General features: G+C 35.0%; 1 pseudogene; it reads right to left on the reverse strand.

The window, feature by feature from the left end:
• Positions 1-6,677: 6,677 nt before the first annotated feature.
• On the reverse strand, positions 6,678-13,102 carry LOC108753261 (annotated as a pseudogene).
• Positions 13,103-13,206: the final 104 nt, after the last annotated feature.

Raw genomic sequence — 13,206 nt, forward strand, 5'->3', positions numbered from 1 at the left:
TGTCCATAGTAATGAATCGACGAAGAAATTCATCTGGATTACGTAGAAACATTTCCAAACATTGTTTTGAAATCGCCACATGGTCGCACTTATGGTCCACAGTGAGCAAACGCGGCACCCATCTTGCCGATAGCTTTTTCATACCCATTTGTTCATGCAAAATTGTAATCACTGTACCATGTGATATGCCTGTGGCTTCAACAAACTCGCGCATTTTCACTCGTCGATCAGTCAAAACAATATCATAAACTTTATCGATGATTTCTGGCATAGCAGCCTCAATTGGACGTTCCGAACGAGGTGCATCACATGTGGATGTACGACTACACGTTTAAATACATTCACCAAATTGTATACTGTCGCAAACGCTGGTGCAGATGTGCTATAAACATTATCCAACTCGGCTTTGATTTCTTTCGGTGTTAAACTTTTCATATGTAGATGTTTGATCACTGCACGAAACTCGTTTTTTTCCATTTTGCAAAAAATACAAAGGTTGTTCGCTTTAATCATTTACAGAAATGAAACCACGCGATGAATTCCGTTCAAAATTTGACAGTAATCAGCTGAAAGATGCTACTTGTCAAAAAGTAATCTGACATAACATTGCGAGTGTCCTCTGACAGAGTTTCTAAGAACTTATTGATTTGTCCTCGTAGCTTTAAAATGCTTTAAATCTTTAATGAAAAATCTGTTTTCTTTAAATACTTTAAAAATATTAGAGCGATAAGTTAGAATAAAGTAAGTACATATTCTCTTTAATTCTTTTATTTCATTTTTTTTGCTAGTATGCTAGTTTAGAAATTCTTTTAAAAATGAACCTAAAATGCATGATAACGCATTCAATGCAATTTCTGCAGAACTGTGATGAACTATTCAATTTATATATAAAACTGTGATAAACTATTACTGCAAAGTACTTCAGTATTAATGTATTAATAATAGTTTTAACACAGTATTAATATAAAGTAATGTATTAATATAAAGTTTGTTTAATTGTTTATGCCATTATATTAATTGCATGGGTAAACTTAATATACTTCCGACTTTATTTCATAACAGTTCTTTTAATTTCAGGTCAAAGCATCAAACTCTCTTCTGCCAAAATAGACATACCAGTAGTGGGATTCTCTGAGCGTCTTATCGATGATTGACGCTATTGTTAACTAGCGACAGCCAATGGCAGAATAATCCTGAAAGAAAGCGTGACTCTCATTGGCTGTCACTAGTTAATTATTGATAGCAATAACTATCGATAAAATGTTTAGAGAATCCCGCAACAGCAGTACAGATTAATATATACATTATACAGATTCATTATATAGATGATTGCAAAACTTATTGACACACTGTCAGACATATTTTTTCTTGTTTGTATAATTCTATTCTATTCTCTCTTTCTTCTTGGATCATTTATATAATTCGACTCTATAGTCGCGTATAAGAGTAAGCAGTCATTTGAATTGCGCGGCGATACATTTCCGGTTTTGACTGTTAATGGTGGACGGGTATGTGCGCGAATGCAGTGTCTAGATTCTGTTATAGAGATTCTAAGTTGTTCCAAGTTACACGGTGGAAGGGATAACATGGTGTGTGCAGTTGGACAGTATTTCTTTCTAAATCTCTCCCCTTTTTATGAACTCATACGGAGAAAACCACCAATTATGAAACGTTAAACATGAGCGGTATTCATACGTCCCATATTCACCGACGAGATACTATTAAAGATAGTCGGCATTTATGAAAATCGCGTGTCTTAAAATTTAAGTGATTAAAAGTAAGAAATTAACGGTATTAATTTCTTGATTTATTAGTTATTAATAAAATTATAATGCCGGTGACCATAAATGTATCTTATCTTTCACTATCATTTAAATGATATTTTGTACTGTACTTTAATTGTAAAAGTTAAATAAATATTCCATATTGTTATTAATACAAATAATGGTTTACTAATAATAGTGAACTAATCAACACCGTTTTCGTTGTATACTGTGCAAAATGATTGCATATAACAGGGCAATAGAAGTCAAGTACGGTAATTCTTATTGTCAAATCAATACGGTTAACAAAACAATTTTATTAATAATTAATCCACTTACATCAGCTCATTTTTTAGCCATCCTTAGAGACAATACAATGTTGTAACTATAAAAAATTTTTTTACAAACTAATTTCAGTAAGTCACCTCCACCTATTAACGAAAACTATAAAAACGAACTCTAATAATAATCTAAAATTTATTAAAATTAATAAAAGATAAAACAAATTAATTAACAAAATGACTTTTTAGAAAATAAAACAATCATCAATCAGAAATATCCGGACGATTGAGAGCAATAACAGCGCATTCGGTGCGTTTAATCTTCACGATAATATAATATTTCAATTCTTACATACAATATCGATCGAACATTTCAGCTCCATTCGAGCCATCTTCAACGATGAAGTAATTACATATGATGTTGGTTGTACATCATGTGATATATTAAATCAAAGAGTGCAGCAAGTAGAGCATCTCAATTCCAAATTTAAATAAGATCGTAACAACTCAGAAAGTTGTACGGACAAATGATTGTTATAGGATCAAAAAGAATTAGCACAAGACAGTGGTGGAGAGGAAAAAAATCTTGAAAAGACTTACCTACTGCACTTCTTGACTGCACACTAAACATTATAATAATGTCAGAATTTGAATTAAGCAAAAACATTCGATACCGTGAACGTGGACTTTGATGTCAAACAACGTTTGTTCAAAAATGAGCATTGAAAACATTATGTTAAATGTGAAGGAAAGTCATAAAATAAAATAAACATTTAAGACACTTGAGTCTTGAATACACATTATAAAGATAGTCACACATATGGTAGTCTACAAGGTGCGTCCCAAAATTTTCCGAACTTTTTCAATAGGGATAGGTCGGGTGGCGCCATCTGTGTGTTCGATTGCGCGTTTGAAAGGTACATCCCTACCTGACTTCCAGTGAAAATTTCATGACATTTGGTTCAGTGGAAACGAAGTTATGGCGTCTCAAGTGTCAGTATGTTGTATACATCGGTACGAGAATGAACTTCGAACAAAGAGCCAATATTAAGTTTTCTTTTAAACTTGGTAAAACATTTACCGAAACCCATAATTTGATGAAACAAGTTTATGGTGATAATTGTGTAGCCCGTACCAGTGTTTATGAGTGGTATACGCGATTCAAGAACGGTCGTGAGGACATAAATGACGACGCACATACAGGTCGCCCAAAATCGACAATTAACGAAAATTCCATCGAAGTTGTGCGTAATTTCATCAAGCATGAGCCAAAATCTTCAGTGAGATACATGGAAATGGAATTGAACATCCCCAAATCAACGATTTATCGCATTTTGACCGAACATTTGGGCCTACAAAAAGTCTGTGCACGATTTGTTCCACACAAGTTGACTGACGACCAAAAAATGCTTCGAATTCAACATTCAAAGGACATTATTAAGGAAGCCAAAAAGGACCAAAACTTCCTTTATAGCATTGTTACTGGTGACGAGACGTGGTGTTTTCAATACGATCCAGAAACCAAGCGTCAAAGCGCGGAATGGAAGGCGCGAAACGACCCAAAACCCAAAAAATCGCGTTTTGAGAAGTCAAAAGTGAAGACAATGCTCATTTGTTTTTATGATTCCAAGGGTATTGTGCACAAAGAATTCGTTCCAGCAGGCCAAACAGTTAATGCTGTATTCTATGTAAGCGTTTTGAAGCGTTTGGTGCACCGCATTCGTCGTATTCGGCCAGAATATCGCGAAGAAGGAAGTTGGCGCTTGTTACACGATAATGCGCCATCTCACCGTTCGACACTTGTCACTGATTTTTTGACTAAAAATGACATTTTAACAATCAACCATTCCCCGTATTCACCTGATATGGCACCTTGTGACTTCTACCTATTCGGCAAAATGCATTTGTCCATGAAAAGAAAGCGGTATGTGGACGTAGGGGACATCCAAAGGGCTTGTATCACTATTCTGAAGGACATACCTTTGAACGACATAAAACACTCATTCGAAATGCTTTTAGATCGTGCCAAACGTTGTATTGAGTCCGATGGGGACTACTTTGAATAAACAAATTTGAATTTGAAAAAAAAAGTAAACCGTTGTTGTTTTATTTCAAAAGTTCGGAAAATTTTGGGACGCACCTTGTATATTATGTACATATTCAAAAGTCATAGATTAAAAAATTATAATGATATACTGTGTTTTTGACAAATCATAATTAATTTATCAAGAAACTAAAATTAAAGTCGACATACTCTATTTTTTCATAAAAACCTTATTAATAAAACTAATGTGATTTCAAAACTTGTTAAGAATGCTTATGTTATGTCTTAGGTTAATGAAATAAGAAGGGAAAATGGAGAGGGTGTGGAAGGACGGCTAGACTCAATTTCACAGGTATACGCGGAGAAGCGAACACCTGTGAGTCGTACGCACCTTTTCGATCCCGGAATGCGGGTCAACGTCTCGAAAGGACGCTATGACACCTGTTTCTGAGGGACAGTGCAAACGTCGGTCCTACTTTTTAGGTCAAGGAACTTAATCTTTTTGACCCCGGACTAGACCTCGTGCAATCTTCTATAAGAATTAGAGGGATGAATGAAGCGAGGGGTAACATAAAAAAAGGTGGAAAGCCAGCGATTTTTAATTTATAATTAGCTTACATTTATTTGAATCGAGCTTAGATATATATACAGAGATAGTCATAATAAATATCAAAAAATAAAAGTATCATTGTTATACATGTGTTTACAAGGTGTCTGTGTGTGTGTGTGTATGTGTACGCGCGCGCGCGCGCGCATGCTCGTGCGCGTGTGCGTATGCGTGTGCGTGTGCGTATGCGTGTGCGTGTGCGTATGCGTGTGCGTGTGCGTGTGCGTGTGTGTGTGTGTGAGGAGAGACAGAAGAAAAGAAGAATAGGATTACTGGGGGGGATTGATGGCGAGGAAGGTGGTGCAGGAGCACATTGGGACAAGTATTGGACTTGTATTGGACTGTATAAGGAGTGGAGTTTCATAGATTTACCAGTCTATCTCCCTCGTTGGTAGGAGAGAAGTAAAGACAGAATAGCCGATCCCAGTCGACGCGGGATCCGGTTGGAAAGGCGGAGGCGGAAGCGGAGGAGAGGGAGGGTATTGCTCTTCAAGGAAAGGAGGGAAAGAAATTTGGTCCTCGAGAATAGGAGGGGGAGGGAATCGCTCCTCGAGGGGAGGAGGGGAATAATTCAGGATTTCCCTGATAGTGGGATCGAAAACGGAAGGGGAGCTTAGCTCCGATCGGTCGCTGACCGGTGAGTATGAGATATCCATATAGTCGTCGGTCGATTCACTTGGAGGTGATCGGCCCCGCCTATTGCTTCGGCCATAAGGGGTTCGCCCCTGAGGTTTTTTAGCGTTACGGACGCGCACTATAACCGAAGAGTTAAAAATAATTATATGTTGAGTACACACGCACGCACACACACACACACACACACACACACACGCACGCACGCACGCACGCACGCACGCACGCACGCGCACGCGCACGCCCACGCGCACGCACACGCACACGCACACGCACACGCACACACACACACACTTATACATATATACGAGTATGTATATAAGTGTGTATGTGTGTTACGGGGAAGGCGCGTCTACGCTCGGAAGGAATAACAAACGACTTATTTTTTGATCCACGGGATCCCGGACTGACGTTACTCGACTAGCAGGCCCGCTGTCAACGCAAAGAGCGCCAAGAAGGTGGTCCAGTGATTAGTGGCCGGATGACCCAAGGGTACGGAGATGCGCGACCAATAAAGTCGGAAAAGGTACTGCGAACTGGCGCGACACGGACTGACTTTCTTGAAACTGACGCGGATCAACTATACTGACTATTCTGAGTACACTAACTGACTATACCGACTACTCTGAGTGCACTGACACTCTGCGCTTCCGCGGGATCTCTATTTATATCCCGAAAAAAGGGCGTAGTGCCTTTTGTCTAGAATGCAATAGTTAGTTGCAATGTCTCGCGAGATTTATGATTTTTATAGCGTCCTATCGTTGTTAATCTAAAGTGCATCATTAAAGGGGTTTCGAGAAGAAAAGAAATGATTTATGTTTTTCTCTAAAAGACAAGATTGCTCCAGACGGATGACGAATTTGTTATTCTCGCGGAAAATGTGGTTAGGTAAACAGGCGGTTACCGTCCACAGCTACTTGTTTTACTTGCAGGGCAACCATTGTCAGTCGCGAGTCCGACTTCAGATAATGTTACCGTGGAAAGTTATCCATGCGTTTTACGATTTTTTAAACGCGACGTGCCTGTTTTTCTAAAATGAAATTGTTGGTCAGTCTGACGACAAGGCTTGGATTTTATTATCGCGTGACTTCGATACATTTATGCAATCTTGTCACTTTTTCGGGCCCGCATTAAAGTTGTTATTCCTTCCTGATTGATTGGCGTTTTATGACTTTCGCGGAGGGACCGTTCGGTCCCTCTTTTTAGATCCGTTAGACCGTTATCAGCGGGCTCCACTCGAATCTCATAGGCGCCGCCCTTAATCACGACGTGGAGCCAACTCTTTCGAAAGAAAAGAATCGTAACATCTATAGGACGTAACACTTAAATAACTATATAAAAATTCAATGTTATTTTGTATTTAAATCATTATCTTGTAGCTTGAGCATTTCCGACATTAATCTTTTCCCCAAATATCTTTCATTATCTAATATTTTGGTGTTATCAAAATCAAATTCATGTTTGAACTTGTAATCTGTGTTCCGAGATAACTGACAAATTTCCAATTCTTTTGTTAATGTTATTACAGTGCCCTTAATCCTAGCATTCAACTTCCTCCAAGTCTTCTGTCCTACGTAGGATGCGTTGCAATTTTTACAATTTATCTTGTATACTATAGTACATTTCTCTTTGAATTATGTTCAATCGAATCTTTTTGAGCCTAATAATCAAGTTTATTAAGACTGAAGAAAGATAACCTGATATCAAGATTTTTAGTGATGTTCTTATACTTTTCATAAACAAATGGTAAAGTAAACCATGACGTTTTTTCTTTATCTATTTTAATATCTTTCTTTTTATCTGATTATTTCAAAGTTTTTTGTTTAAATAAAGATCTAAGTTATATTAACGATAGTTAATTGTTTTAAAAATAAAGCTGATGGAATGGTTATTGTCTAAAAACGTTTTAATTATGAAATTTAAGTTGTCCTTATGATATTTGGAGTGTGATAATAATAATGTTCTGTTCACCATCATCAAAACACTTCTTTGAGAAAGAGGTTGGAGAAATAGGAAGTTAAGATAGCTATTCTGAGAAGATTGCTTTGTGAAATACATTAAATTCTAATTTACGATACGAATTAATGATCGTGACATCGAGAAAATTTAATCTTTTACCTTCAACCTCCAAGGTAAATTGTATTCTCGGATGCAATGAATTAAAACTACTGAGAAATTCATTAATAAGATGATTTGGAACCGCCGTCACAATATCATCAACATATTTATAGTAAAAAGGCACTTCGTGACTAAATCTCTCTAATGCTTCCCTCTCCAGATCTTCCATTACTAAATCTGCAATGATGAGTGACTACGGAGAGCCCATAGCTTTCATTAATTCGAATTGTAAATTAGAGTTTAATGTATTTCACAAACCAACCAAGTAAGGATAGTCTTCACCCATTTTTACAAGTGTTTTAAAGCAATCTCATTATTTGGTTATTTAAATTCTTTTTATTTATAAATGTTATGAGAGAAATTTTGACGTCATTTCAAATTTATAACGTTCCAATGTTGCCACTGCCACTACAGGAGAATCTTAAAGGGAAAAGGATTTTCAGTAGCAATATTACAGAGTGTTCACAGAGTGTTATTTTCTTATTTCCTTACTTGATTATGATAATTTACGTAAGAATAATATGTTATTTTAAAGAAAATTATCAAAAAGTTGTAAATGACCATTGGCGACGCTACAAATTGCTGATATAGTCGACGTAGATAATGTTGCAGAAGATAATAAAAGTGAAAGAAGCAAAGAAAGAATTGTTTACTTTACACTAGTTTAGAGTTAGAATGCTTATTCTTAACTTAGAGCCTTAACAGAAGGCTGACTTATAATATTAAGACAGTTCTTATGCGTTATTAAAGACATGAGACTTAAGACGAGGTTTAACTTATTCTTTATTTCTTTCCAATTCTAGAATTGAAAAGAAATGAGGAATAAGTTGAACCAACGGTTAAGAGTAAATTGTGGAACTGAATCTTAATCATAAAATACTGTCTTAAGATTAAAAGTCAACCTTTCTGCTAAGATCCTTACTCTTTATCTTTTTCTAATTCTTAAAACTAGAAAAAGATAAAGAGTTAGTTGAACCCAGATTAAAGTTAAACAGTATTGGTAGAAACGGGCCTTATACTGCTTAGTGCTCACATGTCTCCAATTCAATATTGTCTTAAAATAAACATAAATTTCCTTAAATATGCAATTTATGCTTGTATTACTTTTCTCTACAATACATAATCATATACCGTAACCAAAAAAAAACTTAAATCCAAATGGTCACCATTATCGATAAAAGAATCAAAACCTTGGATTTCGGACTTTTTCGATCCGGAACCGAAAAAGACCGAAACCGTTATCGGTAAAAGGATCGAAATCGGAACCGAAAATTAGATACAATCTCTGACCGTGACCGTAATCATTTAATATAATAACTTTCGGTTCGGATCTTTGGTTATAACCGAATTTTACATTATAGTTTCCATTAATAGGTGGAGGTGGCTCACTAAAATTAGTTTGTAAAAAAATTTTTTTGTAAGTATAACATCATATTGTTTCCGAGAATGACTCAAAAGTGAGCCGAAACATGTAAGCGGATTAATTATTAATAAAGTTGATTCGTTAACCGTATTGGTTTGCACAAGAATTACCATGCTTGACTCCTATTCCCCTGTTATATCCAACCATTTTGTATTATTAAGGAATCTTTAGGAATTAATTTATATTGTATACTGTGATTGTAATTTTATATATTCTAAATTTAAATTAGTGGAACAACGTTCATTGAATTTTTAATTACTCTTGAATTATATTAGGATATTGTCTCAAAATATTAAAAATATACATATAATACAAAATAATAAAATATAGAGTACAATTATAACAATATGCAACAAAATAGTGCCTGTTATGTTTATAAAGTATTATCTGTATTAATAATGTCACTTATTTAGTTTTTAAATATAAAATATCTGTTGTTCAAATAATTATATGTCATGAATTTTATATAATTTAGTCCGTTATTTACAATAAAAAACTAGTTTTTTTTACTTGATATTTTTCTCCAAAGTAAAAAATACCATTTTTTTACGTCTCTAGTTTGAACCTTTAATATGATCATCTTTAATGATATATACATATTAACAAAGAAATTGAACTATGGACTAATTAAATTAAAAATTCCATTAAAAATAGCTGAGTGCGCAGTAATTTCTCTTTGTATGTAAACATAATTCAAAATAAAATGCATTTACAAAATTACCAGTTCCAATTATATACAGATCTTCTATTTCAAAAATATATGGTTCGTTAAACTATGGTATTTCATAAATATTTTTATTAAAATAAGTCAATGTATTACTAAATCCTTGAGTTAGTTGATCTGTTATGTAAATTACATGATCGTCTCTTCAATTGTCATTAGTCATCATAACAATTTCAAGAACATAGATCTGCTATGATATAATCATGAGGTCGTACATACAAAATGGAATTATTTGGCTATTTTTAATATTTAATTTAATGAGTTCATGGTTCAATTTCTTTGTTAATATGTATCATTGAAGATGATCATTAAAGGTCGAAACGTTAAAATTATAATCATTAACTTATTTACTGTCTTATATATTGGGTCGTCCGGAAAGTTCGTGCGTATTTTCCGCACGGACCTTTCCGGATAACCCAAGGTTGTCCCCAATATAAAGTTTATAGATAACATCTAGCATGATTCAAATAGCTCTAATATTGTAATATTTGAATAATTTTCTCAATATTGAACATAGTTGTTTAAAAATATATCGGAAAGAGGGTAAAGATATAAGTTTATAAATACCAAAATTGATTGTTTTATTGAGATCTCTTATCTCTTAAAGTTTATCCTTAATATTTTGAAACACTTTGTATATATAAGTTAATTATTAATTGTATCAACATAAAAAATGATAATCAGTATTACAAATCATCTTTATCATTATATACTTATATTTTATAATTCTGCATATCGCATAACCGAATATAATATTCCTTTATTTAATTAAATTTATTCTCATTGGTTCAATATTCGCTCCATATTGTTAAAATTTTAATAAATATGTATAATGAGAAATATTTAACTATATTGCAATAAAAGTAAAAAATAACATCTCTGCTGAACAAGTCAATGTAAATGGAAATCACGGTCAGTTGATCACTTACAGAACAAATTTTATGGCCTAGTTTCCATTGAGAGTTCGAACCGGGTCACAATGCAAGAATCAACTAATTACAGTCGAGCATTTCCTGTCATTTGTCTGCAACAGGAGAATGCTCGACTGTAGTTGGTTGGTTTTTGCATTCTGATCCGGTTCGAATCCTCGGTGGAAACTAGGCCTATGTTATTAGTTACAGCGCTACTTAGTAACTAAAAAGATCATTTCGACACAGCTTTCGGAATACAACCCAATTATAGAAAGTTAGCTCTCTAAAATGTTGTTTCATTACCAAGTGGCCTTTTTTTCTTCATTTTTGTCCATTATTGTACTAAAATACTCATGCGAAAATACACAACATACTTTATCACGTTTGATAAGCACAACTGCATATCACGATTTGGATTCAGATGTTGGCAACATTATTACGAGAAACCTCGATTTTTATCGTTCCACCAAATCTCAATTGAACTACCTTAAAATTTTATTGGGTAGGGTTTAAGGTGTTTCTATCATAAGAACGCTCACGCGCAACTCGACTCTGAATCGATTCGAATCCTCGGTGAAAACTTAGGTCGGTATTTATAGTCAGTTCTTATATTTAAGACCATCTTAAGTTCAGTCTTAAGATGTCACAAACCAATCAGAGAACCAGAGGACCACATTAGCCTCTTAAGATATTACTTAAGATGGTATTGAAATAAGAATCGACTGTGAATACCGGCCTTAGTCCATGCTTGGTGCGCGGCGAGTGGGAAGTGCCTGGCAAGCACCCCGTGCCGCGTACACTGCCGCGAACCTCTAAACGTCATAAGTTCGGATCTACAATAGGTATTTTAAACTTTAAGCCATAAGAAATTGATCAACTACAGTCGAATGTGAAGAGAATAAGTGATTGTGATTCGTCCATTCCTTATGGCTTAAGGCTTAAAAATCTATTGTAGATCTCGTCTTCGGGATAACTGAAACGTGCAGGTATACGATCAACGCATCTAGCACCATCTAACACCAGACGCTGCAGCCATACATTCTGCTCGTTAATGATAATAATGGCGATATTTATTTCTTAAAATAATGATAAAATTCAGAAATTCAGAGATTTGCATCGCAATATTTCCGCTCGTAGAAAAAACATAAAAGCACTTTCATTATTTACTTTAATTATAGAATCCGAACGGTAACCATTAATTGAGTGTATATAGAACTTTATCAGTTCAGCTATTACTGAGAACCATGTCTCCGGATCTATCGCAACTCTCCGACTCGCGTAAAGGAGCAGAGCAGTGACGCTTTGCTTGTCTTAACGCCGAGACACTACTGTGACATTTGAATGTAAATGAAACCTTTCTATCTAAGCCACAATTTTACCACTTTTAATTATTGCATAGTTTACATTGTGTATTTAATACGAGTACTAACTAGTAACTTTCTATTGAATGATCTTAATTTTGGTGATACGTTGAAACGTATATATACATGATACGTAGGCTGCTGGAAAAGTTTCTGCAAACAATATGAAAAAAAATATGTAAAATTCGGTAAATGGCTTTATTATTTTTCGAAGTATTCGCCTTTAAGATCGATACATTTTTGCATACGCTCGAACCAATTTTCGGAACATTTTTTCCATTCTAAGGCTGTAGCCTCAGAAATCAATGTACGAAATGTTTCAATAGCTGCTTCAGGCGACTCAAATCGCTCACCATGCATCTTATTTTTAATGTTTGGGAACAAAAAGAAGTCATTAGGTGATAAATCAGGTGAAGACGGATAATGAATCATCAATTCGACATTATTATTGAATAAAAAATCAATGGTTTGACGTGCTGTGTGACAGCTGGCGTTGTCATGATGAAGGATGATGCGACGATTTCGGTTTGTTCTACGCAATTCATTTATGACTTCTGGCAAACAAATTGTTGTATACCAATCAGTATTTACAGTCCTTCGATCCTCTAAAGCCACGGTTGTCACATGTCCGGTATAACCGAAGAAACAAGCAATCATTTGCTTGGCAGCACTGCGTGAACGAACAACTTTTGTTGGTTTCGATTCATTTTGAAATATCCAAACAGTGGATTGTTGTTTACTTTCGGGCTTATACGAATAGATCCATGTTTTGTCCCCAGTAACGATGTGTAGACCAAATTTGACCGACCTCGGTTGAATTTCTTTCCTCCATTTAACATGAGCCTATTTTTGAGCTTCGGTCAAATTGTGTGGGATCCAACGACTACAAAGTTTCCGTACGCCCACGTGATCATGCAAAATCGTATGTATTGCTTTCATGTCAATGCTTAAGGATGCCTGAATCTCGCGGTATGTTATATGTCGGTCTCGCTCAATCATTTCACGCACAACATCAACATTAGCAACAACAGACGTGGATGGACGACTTTCACGAAGTTCATCACTAAGAAAGGTACGTCCACGCTGGAATTCGGCAAACCAATTATAAACAGTCCTATTGGATGGTGCTTCATCCTCAAAAGCTAAATGAAGTCAATCGATGCATTGTTTCGAAGTTAGATTACATTTGTATAATCGTAAAAAATCATTGCCGAAAATTTTCACGCGAAATTTCCATTTTCTTACAAAATAACTTCTTTTACAATACTATCCAAACATAACTAGTTGGCTTGGGTACAAACTGTCAATTGAATTATAGGTTAAAAACGTCAATTTTACGGA

This window comes from Trachymyrmex septentrionalis, unplaced genomic scaffold (genome assembly GCF_001594115.1).
Source record: "Trachymyrmex septentrionalis isolate Tsep2-gDNA-1 unplaced genomic scaffold, Tsep1.0 scaffold679, whole genome shotgun sequence".
NCBI classification, from domain to species: Eukaryota; Metazoa; Arthropoda; class Insecta; order Hymenoptera; family Formicidae; genus Trachymyrmex; species Trachymyrmex septentrionalis.